Genomic DNA, 14,518 nt, shown 5'->3' with positions numbered 1-14,518 from the left:
AGCAGAAAATTCCAGAGAAACATAAATGGTAATTATTTCAAAAAGGAAAACTCTCACCGTTGTCATTCTTAACTGACATTTATCTTGCTTACACCCAAATCTAAGCCATTACACTTCTTAAGGTGAGAAGTAAAATGAAAAGCTTTAATTCCTAGTCCAAGTTTAAAGCACAAAGATAATATCAAAATAGAAATAATTCTGAATCACTTAATGTTCTCATTACAAGGTTGAAAAACCCCATAGTTGAAAATTTATTTTCCATAGTGTTCTTAGTATTTATACTACATAGATTATTGAAAGGAACTGAAAGATGGTAAGGAAATCTTTCTGGGTGCTCTATGGTGGTTTTGTGTACTATTGTTGGGACTCTCAAGTTACAGGCTACAATCTAGTTGACCATTAAGCTCAGAGAAATTATCAGTCACATCATTTGCTGGTGTGGAGGAAAGTTACACAGCTAAGACAAAAGCTGTATTATCTCTACTGGCTGTAATTTAGTGCTTTGAACAGGGTAAACTAGGAGAATGTTCCTGGGATGCTTTCTATCCAGTGCTTGTGGTTCTGAGCAGTGTTTGAAACTCAGCAGCACTGGATGTCTCTCCTTCAGCCATTCTTGTTCTCATCAAGCAAACTGTCTGGAAACTAGGAGTTCAGCTGTTCCATAAAAGAAATTGCTTATAAATATTTATTGGGAATGGGGCTGCAGGAGACAGGGGAGAGACAAAATGCATCTGTAAACTTGTTACTAAAAAGCTGCAACACTTCTGGGAAAACCAATCCACGAGTCACTGAGGCTACTTTTTGGGGTTGCGGTCCTTGATTTAAAGATACAGACGTTGTGAGATTTATTCAGAAAAACAATTATCCATATCTGCACTGATTTCAAGCACTGTTTCCACAGATCATTTGATTGCTAGTAATCTCACTATAGCTTCTTGATAAATTCTCTATCTGTGTGTGCATCAGTGTCCATTGCTGTTCCTGCAGATGTGAATCTGAAAATGCATCTATGTATCCACATATAAGGACCGTGAAAGATGTCAGTCCTTTTGGTGGGAGAGGCAGTAGGTTTTGAGTTATTAGAGATTCAGGAGGAAAACAAGAGGAGATAGAATAATGATCATAGAAAAGACAATACAAATCATGATAAATAGTTCCCTCTTCCAGAAAGAGTAAATAATTAGTGTCCCGAGGGACTTCAGCAACGTGAGGAAAACTGTTTTAGCATCCAAATACACTTACTGGTTGCAACTTTTTCTTCAAATCCAAGTGTTCTTTGATGTAATTTAAGCCCATTACATTTTTGTTCTGACTCCAAGGCTTATAATGAAGGGGTAATTTGTTTCTGAAGCTATCTTTTATATAGACAAAAACAGCTGTATATTATTTTGATCTCCTTTTTCCGAGATTAAGGAACCTACATTTCTTCAGCCTACGGTATGTCTAGACATTTTATCATTCTTCACAGAACTGCAGAAGCATAGAATCACAGAATCATAGAATGCGTTTGGTTGGACATTTAAAGATCAGCTAGTTCAACCTCCCTGCGGTAGGCAGGTACATAGTCTACTACATCAGGCTGCCCAAAGCCACATCTAGCATGATGTTGAACACCTCCAGGGATAAGACATCCCAACTTCTCTGGGCAAGGTGTTCCAGGGCCTCACCATTATCATAGTGAAGAAATTCTTCCTTGTATCCAATCTAAATCTATCTCCTTTCAGTTTAAATCCATTACCTATTGTCCTGTTACTACACTCCTTAATAAAGACTCTATCCTCATCTTTACTGTGAGTCCCCTTTAAATATTAGAAGGTCACTATCAGGTTTCCCAGCAACATTTTTACCCACCCTGAAAAACCCCACCTTTCTCAGTCTGTCTTCATAGGAGAGGTAAACAGCCCTCTGATCATCAGTAGCACCACATCTTTCTTACAACAAGGGACCCAGAGCTAAATGCAGTACTCCAGTACTGCCCCAGAAGGGCAGAAGAGATGGGGAGAAATCATCACTGTCAGCTTACTGACCATGCTTCTTATGCAGTGCAGGATTTGATTACCTTTCTCAGGTGCAAGTGCATGCTGATGGCTTATGTCCAATTTTCATCCATCAATATCCCTAAGTCCTTCTCCATGTAGCTGCTCTCTATCCATCCATTCCACAGTCTGGGCAGATACAGGATTGCCCAGGTTGTTTCCTTTGGACCTTCTCTAATTAGTTTGCAGACCTCAGAAAAACAATGCTCCGGCATGGGCCCAGCCTTTCAGATGAGCTCTTGCCAGTGCTGAACAGAATGGAATGATCATTTCAGCTTTTTTAGCTATGTTTCATGGAATGAAATAAAATAATTAATAGTAATATTCTAAGGGACATCTAGAAATAATGAGGAAGTCTTGAAATTTTCCCTTTCTCCTAAGAAAACACTGTTACTTAAATGAATGCTTCTAGGAATGCCTCAAGTATACTATATACAGGACGTATCACTTCAGATTAGTTAAAGTAATGATGCCTCGTATAAAACTTCTTGAGCTCCTTCTACCTCAAACTGTGTTAAGAACAGTAAAATATTGGCTTTCAAATTCATTAGTAGTCATTGGATGCTTTCCTCCATGCGTAAAACTGAGACCAGGGGGAATTGTGAAGCCAGCTTGCAGGAAATCTGTGTCAGAACTGGGCACATCTAATGAATTCTGGTCTGAAAGGAGTACAGCCACTGTTCAGCTAAAGTGAAGGACAGAAAGTGATTCTAAAGCTAACAGACATGCCACACAATATTATGTTTAGGCACATGGTGTTACTGAGGTGTACAGAAAGCTGTGTGAAAGAGAATGAGAAAGTCATCAACTGTCCTGAATGCAGATCTTGTGCACAGCCTTCTGAAACATGAGGCAGAAGTACAGATTCCATCTTATGATGGTCCTCAGAGTCCTTCATTATATTACTGCCAACTCTCACTTTCATGGACTGCTGGGCATCCTTAGTCTCAAACTTTTAAATGAAAACACTTCTTTTGGTCTGTTTGACAGACACCACTGGGCTGTGGATTACAATTGTGTAGTCATTCACAAAAAGAGACTTAGATCACGAAGATCTTGCTGTCTCTTATGAGCATAAAAGGCAAACTAAAATTTCATCTGAACAAAAGTGTCACAGTGTTGGCACTTTCCAATAACTTGTCATAGGTTACCCTAAAATCTACCGGCACCCATGACAGGGGTATAGACGGCCTGCAGGGCCGCTAGCCCAGAAGGAAAAGAAAACAGGGAAAAAGAAAAATAAATACAGCAGCAACGATCTAAGGAGGAACACTATTTTACTAAATACTATATCGGAATACAGAATAACACAATATAATACAATATAATTGGAATTAAGGCTAACAAATCAAGTAAAATAAGAGAGAGTGAGTCCCGAAACCGAGAGGCCTACTGTAACTCTAGGCGAAACTGCTGGAACACTCCCACACGGCTCTCCCCCTGGCTGGCAAGGTCCGAGAGTCCAACAGTTTGGATAGGACAACTTCCAGGATTTATGACCAAGTAAAGTGGATATTATAATTGTAGATTGGTTTATGTTATTTAGGTTTATTTTCTTTGTACACAGAAATAAATTCACTGATCATCTCAAGCTGTTAAATACAAAATCTAGTGCACACATTTTTTTAATTTTTATTTTTACCTCCCAATTTTTGATTGATTCCTATGATCAGCTGGAGTAATTTACCCTTCCTGCAATGTTAAGCACTCAGCCACTAGAGATCATTTCAGGGTCCAGGTAAAAGGAGAGCCAGCACCGTGACATAAGAAGATATCTTATTCTGAGCTATGCTCATGGGCAGAGTGAGCCAAAAATTGCTACTGAGGAGAGCACTGTGAGATGCAATTGGATTGGCAAGAGAGGAAAGACAGGGAAGCAGAGAGCCCAGGAGCCAGGAAGTGAAGCTGCTTGCCTTGCACAAATAAGGCTTCAGAGAGAACATCACAGAAAAGTGTTCTGCAGGTGGGAATGGTCTGAAACACCTCAACAGGACAGCCATTTTCTCCCCAGTGATTTCATTCCTTGATGCTGCGTATTGACAGACAATGGAATTCACTCTTTAAGTTAGTATTTTGAGAATGTGGATTTGGCAATGTCATTAGCTGAATACGTCTGCAGATTGATCTAACAGTGGTCATGGAAAAAGAGGAGAAAAGAGCACAAAACCCACCCAGAAATGAAATACTGCTATACCTTGTATTCTGATTTTGAAAAATGAACATTATTCTCTGAGAAACAGAAAACTTTAACATATAAAATCTGCTACACTACTTTTTAAAAACACATACACACACATATATATTATCCATTGGTTTAAAATTTTCACCTCTGCTGAATGTGAAAATGCCATGAATACCTTTCATCAAGTAAAGTATGCAGCCACAAAACTGCCTAATATATTTTTCCTATATGAAGTCAGATGCTCTTTGTTCATTTTCTTCCTCACTGCATCTACATTTCCTTTTATATTCTGATGAAAAACAGGTATGAGTCCTATGATACCCTGAAATAATTGAGGTTCACTTCACTGCTGTAGAGGCATTGCGAGGAGTCAAAAAATTCATTTGATGGGAGAAAGAGTTATTGATAAGTTGCAATACTAGTGATTATACAGCCCTCCCCTTTTTGAAAGTACTGCAGGTATCACTGAGATGTCTTGCAGAATCTAGATAGACTACTCATGAAATTTTTCAGTTTTCTTCCCATTTCGTTTCAGATGAGTGCTAATCTTTAAAAATGAAAATGAGGTATCTATCAGGCAGGAAAAATAATGTTCTCTTTAATAATCAGCGACCTAAATTCTCTTTAATTCTCTTTAATTAGCTACAATGTCCACATGGAATCTTGCCACCTCCTGCTCCAGTGTTAAATGTCCCCTCTCCAATTCTAAGGGGCATTTTATTAAATGATGTGAAACTGAACAAAGTAGAACTGGCAAATACCTCCAAAATATTTGCAGAAAATATCAGCTTCTGTAAAAACAAAAAAACAAAAAAACAAAAAAAACAACAAAAAAAACCAAAAACAAACAAACAAACCAAAAAAAAAAACAAGACAAAAAAACTATGAATAAAAACTTGATTAAGTTTTGAAATAATGTTTTATTTTTATAACTCTATAGAAAATTCAACAAATCTGGAATCTACTTGATGTTATGTATCTTTTTTCATCTCATTCATATCATTTCCATGGAAACTTAGACCTGCATTTCACTGTTAGTCAGGGTGACTAAGTCAGGTAGTTGACTCAGGAAATTATAGCTGGTAATCTACAAGGACTGGAGAGAAGACTTGGGAAGACATGTTAGACTAACTTCAGTCCCTAGAAGATGCTTTGAAGAGGCATCTAGATAGATTGGAGCATTGGGCAGTCACCAACAGCATAACTTTCAACAAAGGTGATTGCTGGGTGCTGCACTGCAGATGGAGCAAAACTGGGCACAGGCATAGGTTGGGAGAAAAGTGGTTGGACTGAAACGGACCTGGATTTGCTGTTGATGGAAAGCTCATTAGCAGACATCAGTGTGTCCTGACATGCAAGTGGCAAACCACATTTTGGAGTGCATTAAACATAGCACAGACAACTAGTCAAAGGAGGTGATGTTCCTGCTATATTTAGTACTGGTGCAGCCTCACCTTGAGCACTGTGGGCAGTTCTGGGGTCTAAAATATAACAAGATATTAAGGTCCTTGAAAGTATCTGGAGAGCAAAAAAACTGGTAACAGGGCTGAAGACATGTCCCATGAGGAGAGGCTGAGGACATTGTGCTGCCCAGTTTGGAGGAGGGGAGGCTGAGAGGTACCTCACTGCTCTCTGGAGTACCTGGAGGAGGGGAAGAATCATGGATTCATAGAATCACAAAGCTGAAAAGGACCTACAAGGTCATTTAGTCCAACTGTCCTCCCATTACCCTTGCTACCACAAGCCACTAAATAGTATCTCATAGCTCCTCATCCAGATGCCAGAAGCAAACAGAGGTGCTGTGTTCTGCCCCTGGGAACTAATAGCAGAGTGGGAATTGCACAGAGCTGCCAAGGGAGGGTCAGAATAGGCATTAGATGTTTATTTAGCATGAGGACGGTCAGACCCTGAAACAGGCTTTCTAGAGAGTTGGTTGATGCTCCATGCCTGTCAATGTTCAGCATTGTCAGTGCCCTCTATACCATGCTCTGGTAACTTCTGGTTAGCCCTGGTGTGGACAGGTAGTTGGATGTGATGATCTTTAAAGACCTTTTTCTCTGAACTTTTCTATTTCTCTTTCTTCAGGTATCTCCAGTGACTTGAGTGTATTCTTCATGTAGGTGAAACTGGAATTCAAATAGAAGTTTCTGTAGATGGACTGTCAGTTAGTCAACACAACATGTAATCTATTAATATAGTGATAAAGGAGAGGTATTTCATCAGTTCCACCAGGTGAATATCCACAGGATATTACAGCTGTAGCTAAGTTTAAAATGATGTGTGGGAGAATGAAAATCCAGAAGATGTCTGAAAACTGAAATAAAACCAGGCACCTCTAAATTGGAAAAAATTTACTTTGTTTTCTCTTTAGTTCTAGAGGCTGATTTTTAAGAATAACTCCCTGAGAAACAAGTGAGGCTCACAGCTGGGGATATTAATGGGCTCCAAAAGCTCAGCACAGTCTTCTGGTGCCAGGCTAGTGTGGGCTCTGACTGCCTGATAACTGAGTGCTTTGGTTTTTCCTGTGTAATCAGAACAGATATTGGGAATGTCACATTGTGGAATATAAATATATATATATATATATATATATATATATATATATATAATGTATGTATATATATAACTTTAGGTGAACTTTCAGAGTCAGCTCTGTAGTAACTGAAGGGATCTCAGTGACCCTCAAGCATTACGGACACAACATGTTTGGATTTCTTAGTATTCCCAAGCAGCTGCCCTGAAACAAGATTTATATTAGAGACAAATAACCCTGAAGCATTTTGCTCAAAATTAGCAATATAATCACGTGGATAATACTTGCAGATCTTTACTGCACAGTCTCAGTTTATTTAAATGTCTTTGTGAAACCTCTACATATTGATTTCTCATTTCTGTACTTCTTTAGGAAGTTATGTTCATATTTACTTATGCCTACCTGACATTCTGAATAACAATAATACTAAAATACTATATGAATAGAAATACTTTCCACACTAAGTGTCATCTTCATTTTAGGCTTTTTTTTTTTTTTTTTGTGGGCTAAGTCTGGGCTTGTCTTCATGAAGAGTCATCCTAAAACATATCTTGTAGTTATGCACTGGGGAAAGGACATCTTATTACAGATATCTGCCACTTACTGATATCACATGGGAACTCAGGCAGTGTTTCAGTAATATCTTAATTTTTTTAATGGGGCAGAAAACTTAGATGCAGTAATTGGGTTCTCTTTCCTGTTCAGGAAGCAGTTTATTTCAGGGAGCAGTGCTTTTTGTGGGACTGAAATGAAGTCTAACATGTGAAAAAGTGGGAAGTTCAAGGATGTTAGTTAACAAGTGAAAGCACATAACTAACATGGAAGGAATTTGACTGCTTTGTGAATTTTTAGCAAAGGATTGATAATGTCATAAAATGTTTTGTTACAAGAGTGGAAATTAAATGAGGGAAGAATGTGCTTTAAAAAAAAAACAAACCCAGGATGAAACAATGTTTGCTAAATCGAAAATACTAGCATTTATATTCAGAGAAATGCCACTTACATATTTCTAAATTATTCCATCAAAAACAATTATGATAATAAAGGAAGCAAATGCCTGAACTCTTCCTTTCCATTATCTGCATAGTTTTTCAGCCTTTCCCAACAAACATGAAATCTAAATGAAGAAAAAGAAAGCACACTTGTTTGGTTGCAGTAGGAGGTAAATCAGATCTTAAGTGATCATAATTCCTGGTGATATCCATGTGAGTTCTGCATGAGGACATGTAGAAATCAGTCATGCAAATCAGGGAAGAGAATTTGGATTTAAAATTGAGTAAATAGAAAATTTAAAATATATTCCTCACAACTTTTTTTTTTTTAAAGCAACACTGATATGGACCAACATTGAATATTGAGTTGAATATACCAGAAAAGTTAACTGTGTGTGGTCAATTAAAGATAGAGAAGATGATTCATTAATTATGCTATGACTATCATTTGTCTTGACTTGATGATTTTTTTTTTTTTTTCAATTAGTTTACATTATCCCTACTAATGATACTGGAGGATGCTCTCACATTAATAGTTCTACATAATCATACAGGAAGACATCAGCACCTTCACAATATTTTTCTCTGGGGTTGGTCTCTTCTCACTGGTGACAGAACAAGGGGAAATGGACTCAAGTTGTACCAGGGTAAGTTTAAGTTAGATATCAGGAAAAACTTTTTTATAGAAAGTGTTGTTAAGCACTGGAATAGGCTGCCCAAGGAAGTGGTTGAGTCACCATCCCTCAATGTATTTAAAAACCATTTGGATGTGGTGCTCAGAAACAGGATTTAGCAGAGGATTGTTAGTTAGGGTAGTATGGTTAGGTTGTGATTGGACTGGATAACCTTTAAGTCTTTTCCAGCCTAAAATATTCTATGATTTTTCAAGAAGAAAAGAAACAAGCAGTTAACTGAAATACATGAGTGTATGGTACAACGATAGTAACAGATATTCATTCAAAAAGTTATTTATGAGGAAAAACTCACCAATATGGATACCTTCACTGGGAAATGATAAGGCAACTTCCACCAGAGAGCAATCTCCAAGAGATGCTGCTTTAGTGATGGTCAGCCTTTAAATGAGGTCTAGAGGAGGTGGAGTCAAGCTCCACTCCTTCTGGGAGCACAGCTAAATTACTCTCACCTGTGCTCCCACAGCTGACCTGACACTTGCCTCAGCTGATTAATCAGAGGTTCAGGCTGTGATTACCAATTTCCCATACAATGAGCATTTGGTTTTGTTCGAAGAAACAAATTGCTTTCTCATAAAATAATGTGTATTTCCAGTTCCATAGCTCCAAGATAGTGGATATCTGTTGAGGACATATAGATTTGGTTGGGTTTTCTACATTTTGGATTGCACAGTAATTCACATCAGATAGTTGGAGTTCACTGTTTGCAATGGCTTACTTGGGAGTAGGTGAGACAAATAGATGCTGAGTCATCTGAAGGTTATTTGGAAGATTGTCTTCAGGTGCCCGGAGGGTTTGTATGTAAATAAATTGCAATTCTGACCTTAAATACTGTGAAAATTGACACATTCATAGCCATTGCTTTCAATTTCTTCTCAAGAAAATGCTATGTAAGATCTACAGATTTGCTGTGCAGATGATATTTTATCAGCATTTATAGTACAAAAATGTCTTTTTCTTGAGTCTGCTCCTAATTTTAGGTTGGCATCCAAAAGAATGGAGTTGGAACTGTTGAAGAGATATTGAAGAATCAGATCTGGTGGGCAGCTATGGGAGGCTTCCACCTCAGGTGAGAGTTTAAAAGAAGGAAGATAGCTGTAACCTTTTCCCAGGTGTTACCTGTTGTTCTCCAAGCCTCGGTGAAAACTTCATGGGCTTTGAAGTTTTATGGAAGCCAGTTCAGCCAGACCAAATTCAGAGGACACCCTGTACTCCATTTATTCATGTTATAGGAGGTATTTTGCTAAAAAGACAGGAAATGATCCAGCTTGAGTAATTTTTTAATGGTGTATTTATCTCAGTGTTCTTAACAAAATGGAAAGTTATATATATTTATTTATTTATTTTTTCACCTAAAATATATATTCAGATGACTTTAAAACCCTGTACAATTCACACGACTGAAGCACTTGGCAGGAGACAGAAAATTGTGTATTCTAGCTTGGCAGACATCAGCTCCAAATGTAAAGGACAAAAACTGGAAATACTGGTTATTCCGGGTTTATGTCTCCAAGAGGACCATGGAAAAAGTCTGACCGCATCACTAGCAACCTGTAACTCTGCTTTGTGTTCTGATTATGGGAAATCAATTTGCCTAAATCAGCTTGCAGACTCTTTCTGTACTGATGTCAGTCTTTCTCCTGCTATCAGGGTTAATTCTGAGATAGTGCAACATTAACTAGTGAGTGGCTAATATCTTTCAAAAAATAGTTCCTGGTCCTGTCTTTGTTTCATATACATATTGACAGACAGATGATTTTAAAAGAGGCATTAACTACCAGGCTATAAAATGTAACTGTGGAAAGGACTGAAGCCTTGGCATAAGCAGGCACTATGGAAAGCACTTGAAAAAGCAGTTTTTGTTGTTGTTGTTGTTTTGTTTTTGTTTTTTGCTTTTTAATTTACAAGTGCTTTGAAACAAACCTAGTTAACAAGCCGAATACTTACAACATCTGAAAGCTCCAATGAAGCTCCAATTGACTTTAATTTGGCTCATACTTTGGCAGGAAAAGAGAAAAGCCTGGGAGAAATGACCTTTGCTTATTCCCTAGAGTGTAAACAATTGAGAGATAGATATGAACATATCCACGTCCGCTGTTGGAGCATTTTCTCCTCTTGGTACATACTGTGTAATGAAAGTATAATTCACACTGGTGTCAATAGTAATTATGCACATGTACTGAGAGGGGACAGAAATTTTAAACTTAGGTCTTTCATAAAATTTTATTACCATTGCTCCATAGGCCACTGTTCAATACAGTGAGTTAATAAGCATTAGTCAAATTCCTTTTGGAGAAGTAGCAGTAATACGGGTAAAATGTTTAATATAAATTTGTTGCTTAGTTACTTTCTAAAGAGAAATGAACTTAGATAAAAGACGTGTTTTGTGATAGATTTTCCTTCTATTTTCTCTTTAATGCTCAGCGTTGGTTTTGGCAGTGAATACTATCGGAGGTGAGAAAAGTAGTCAATTTTTAATCATTTGAAAACTGAATATGTATTGTTTTTCATACAAAGAGTAATGTGAAAGAATACAAATATTTATGGTTAAGCATTCCAGTCAGGATATGTATGGGCAATCTTCGTTTTACACCATGATGAATAATACATTATGTTATATTCTTTAATTATGTGTTTGTATACCACTTCTCAAATAATTTTTTATTTTTTTTCCAACAAGTTTAAATACTGGTTTATGCAGTTTTCTCGTACTATGTATTATTCAGTGTATGCTAGGAAGAATTCATGAAAGTCTTTAATATAAATTCACATAGCATGCTGATGTTACTCAAGAAAATTATAAATAAATCACATTTTCTGGGACACCAATAGTCTTTAGATCTCAGACAGCCTTATAGAAGAGTTGATCCTAAATAAAGGTGATTGAGGCAGAGCTCAACAGCATTTTGATTCCTCCAGGTCAAGGCACCTGACCTCAGCACAGGATATATTCCTGTCATAAACAAACAGACGCTTTAAAATTAAGAACTAATCATAGCTCTAATATTGCTGATGTCTTAGAAAATACCTTGCAGATCACCACTAGCCATAAAGAAAACAAATTATGAAGGTGCATACCAGTAACAGCCTGTGAGTCTGAAGGCAACATGTCTTCTACAGCCTTTCCCCTGCTTTTCAAGTTAAACAGACTCCATCTCACAGAGATGCTCGTATGCTGCCAGCAGAGCTAACAGCAAGTCACTGGGATGCAGAAGCTGAGATTCCTCCCTCTCTATGTTGTACTGAGAAACCAAACAGGTTGTAAGAGAAGGTAAAAATGCTTTCTTTCCCAGTGTCTAGAACCGTGGAGAATACAGGGGAAAGGCACTTATACACCCACATTTTCACATACTTGCTCTTGATACTCCTCTCTAGTAAAATATAGAGGAAAAATAGAAGTAAGAGACGCCTGTACTGTGAAAAATGACAAAAGGGACTTCCCAGAGCACACAGAAATATGTTTCATCACATTGCTACCCTATTGCATGTGGCCTGCTTTTGTCACAGAATTTCTTTGTTACTTGAGAACTTTGCATTGCAAATGCCAAAGGTAGGTGTCCAAACATCACCTGTGACAAAGTGGTTTTATGTTTATATTTTTATTTTCTTTTATTTTTGCATTGTTTCAAATACTTCTGTTTTCCTTAACAGTACTGAAAACGGCTATGTGTCTGCATTTTGGATGTGCGAGGGGATGGCTAATCAGCACAAACAGGACATACATGATTATCTAAACCATTCATATTTTGCACTGTGATTGCTTTTATCATGCTCTTCACCAGGCATATAAAATTAAAAGATCAGTTTAGAGTAACTCTTGTAATCCATTTATAAATAAATTAAGCTTTACAGATTTCTTCATTCAGCCCGTATGATCATACCGTTCCGGATCTTAGCATCCTTATGCTTCGATCAGATGCCATATTGTAAAGTCTATTTTAAAATGTTATTTTGAATAAGCTTGATAAGCATTAAATGGGGTAAAAAATTGTTTTGTTGCAAGCCAGGCAGAATGTATACTTGATTAAATATCAAAGACCAAAATTTACAAAATAATGCCATCAGAACAGAAGCAAATTCAGCCTACAAGCAATAAGAGAAGATATGATTAAACTGATTACGTTGTGCAGCATTACTCATTGCTACTATACAATTCTGCTGCCTGCTGAACTCTCTGTCTTACAGTAGGAGTAACATATTTTGCTCATCAGACTAACATGTAACATCTGGAACAAAATTATTGCTGCAAATGAAATCAAGAACTGTGACAGAACTTTTATGTATCTATATAGTGGAAGCATACATTTGCTAGATAAATCATCTTAATAGCACAGTTTAACAGTGCTCTATGCTAGTCATGCTACCAGACATACACGGGACAATACTTTCTTGCCACTGTTCCCATAAGAAAGTAAAAAATTGAAATATTAAGTCTGAATGGATGTTCACTAGGCAATGAGTTCAGCCACAAAGTTCTAAGAAATGAGTGGTCTGTTGATTTCCTAAATAAATAAAAAATAAGAAATTGCTGAATCTGCTTTAGCTGACTAATAAACGTAAATCCCCATCTAATTACGTTGTTGAACTGTCACACCTTAAACATAGGAGAGAACAAGTTTTTGAATGAGACCTGGTGTATTCTATTTTTACTACCTTTGCAGTACAAGAAAAATCACACCAGGAACTGATTAGGATAGGATAGGATAGGTCTGACTGCTTTTGGCATGTCTCACAATTAAAACATATCTCAATGCCCCCTGAACACTGGCAGGTGTGGGGCATCAGCCACACCTCTAGAAAGCCTGTTCCAGTGTCTAATCACTCAAATCACTAATGCCCAGTCTGATCCTGCCACAACAGCTCTTTGCTCTTTCCACCCTGCCATCAGTTCCCAGGAGCAGAGTCTGACACCTCCCTCTTCCCTTCACCAAGGCTCTGAAGGGAGCAGTGATGTCACCTTGCCAGAACACAGTGCCCACAACCTTTCCCCAGAGGTCATGCCTTTAGCCCTGTTACCAGTTCTATTGCCATCCTCTGGATGTTTCCAAGGGCCTTAACATTCTTTTGGTATTATGGGGAACAGAACTCCACACAATATTCCAGGTAAGCCTCCACCAATGCTCAGCGTGTTCTTGTTGAAGTTCACGCCAATGCTGATGGCTCCAGTGCATCTAGATCCTTATGTAATGCCCCTTGTCCACCAGAAAGTCAGTAGTACCTCCCAGTTTAATATTGTCAGGACATTTTACTAAAGGTGCATACCACTCCTATATCTATACAATTGATAAAAATATTGAACAAAACTGGCCTGAAGAGTGGGACCTGGAGAACACTGCTAATGACTGGTCACCAGCCAGTTGTAGCCCTGTTATGGGTTCACCATTATACTTTGAGCTCTGCCATTCAACCTGTACTTTCCCTAGTGTAGTGTGAACCTGTTCATCTCACAGTTGGACAACTGATCCAGATGACTTCTGATAAAATCCAGAAAAATTATATTCACCACCTTCCCTTCTTCCTGCAGGTGATCTTATCATGAAAAGGTATAAAATTTGTGTATAAATATGTTTAACTGTTATGTACTGTGCATACATATACTTGTGTGTATATATATATATATACACACACAAACTTTCAGAAAGCAAAAATTCATGTATAGGAAATGTACTCAGTACAAAATTGCATGCATTATACAGAATTCAATTTAAGATAAGGCTACTATAATCTCTTTCCAGCAATCTTTATTATTATTTAAAAGAAAAAATAAAGAAAATGAATGTAGTAGAGAACAATCAGAACTTTTTTTTTTTTTTTTTTTTTTTTTTTTTTTAATTACACTCAGGTAATTTGCAAGAAAAAAAGTCAAAGATGTGAAAATACTTCAAGTACATGCAAAAATAAACTATACTGACAAATGCTTTGTTACACCTGTTAATGTCAGATACAAAAATATTTGAAGTACATAATTTTATTTATTATTGTACAGCTGAAGACCCAGGTATTGTATTGTCCTAACGTAGCTAATGACATTGCTGCATTTATTGGAGGCTTCATACTAACACAATATTTTTTGATCCTTTACA

The sequence above is a fragment of the Excalfactoria chinensis genome, chromosome 1, assembly GCF_039878825.1.
Source record: "Excalfactoria chinensis isolate bCotChi1 chromosome 1, bCotChi1.hap2, whole genome shotgun sequence".
Lineage (NCBI taxonomy): Eukaryota > Metazoa > Chordata > Aves > Galliformes > Phasianidae > Excalfactoria > Excalfactoria chinensis.
Note: the sequence above shows the minus strand (reverse complement) of the source record.